Source organism: Sorex fumeus, unplaced genomic scaffold, assembly GCF_029834395.1.
Source record: "Sorex fumeus unplaced genomic scaffold, SorFum_2.1 ptg000009l, whole genome shotgun sequence".
Taxonomy (NCBI): domain Eukaryota; kingdom Metazoa; phylum Chordata; class Mammalia; order Eulipotyphla; family Soricidae; genus Sorex; species Sorex fumeus.
This window is the reverse complement of record NW_026606066.1, coordinates 17,014,093-17,015,073: the sequence shown is the minus strand read 5'-3', so window position 1 is coordinate 17,015,073 and position 981 is coordinate 17,014,093. Positions and strand designations below refer to the sequence as shown.

Sequence of the window (981 nt, the reverse complement as noted above, 5' to 3'; positions counted from 1 at the left end):
ATAAAGAAAAAAGAGAAAATCCAAATAAATTAAATCCGAGATGAAAGGAAAGAAATTTATCAGATACTTTAGAAAAGCAAAATATCATACTATATTTCCTATTTTGTTTTGTTTGGTGCTACTTTCAGTGGTGGTCACTCCAGGGTATACTCGTTATTCTGTGCTCAACAATAACTCTTGGTGGGCTTGGAACCATATACGTGCTAGTGAATCAAGAAGAAGAATCAATCAATCTCCCAAGAGTGAATCAGATTAATCATAAACAAGGGAATTGAAATGATAATTAAAAGTATTTCTAAGAGTAGCACTGTCCTCCAGTTCTTCACTGATTTGCTTGAGCGGGCCCAGTAACGTCTCGATTGTGAGACTCGTTACTGTGTTTGGCATATTGAATATGTCACTGGAAGCTTGCCAGGCTTTGCTCTGTGGGCAGAGGAATTGAACCTAGGTTGGCCGGGCTGGCCACGGGCAACGCAAATTTTCTACCACTGTGCTATTGCTCCAGCCTCATCACTTCTCAGCCTTTTGGCTAAGATCAAGTGCATTATCTGTTCTTATCAGTTTATCTCTAAGAGTAGCACTGTAGCACTGTAGCACTGTCCTCCTGTTCATTGATTTGCTTGAGCAGGCCCAGTAATGTCTCCATTGTGAGACTTGTTGTTACTGTGTTTGGCATAACAAATATGTCACAGGCAGCTTGCCAGGCTTTTCCATGTGGGCGAGATACTCTCGGTAGCTTGCAGGGCTCTCCGAGAGGGGTGAAGGAATGAACACGGGTTGGCACAGGTCGGCTGTGTGCAAGGCAAACGCCCCACCCGCTGTGCTATTATTTCTGTAAAGTAAGTGAAATCCTGAGAGAAAAATTTGGAAAGAGTCTTATTTATTAGCATTGCTACAAAAACTCCAAATGGTAAACTTTAACAGTACTTTTGAAGAAAATAATTTATCATTACTATAGTGGTCTTAAAATATTTTTCACAT

General features: G+C 40.6%; 1 pseudogene; it reads left to right on the top strand.

Moving 5' to 3' along the window:
- Positions 1-509: 509 nt before the first annotated feature.
- On the top strand, positions 510-683 carry LOC130019850 (uncharacterized; annotated as a pseudogene).
- Positions 684-981: the final 298 nt, after the last annotated feature.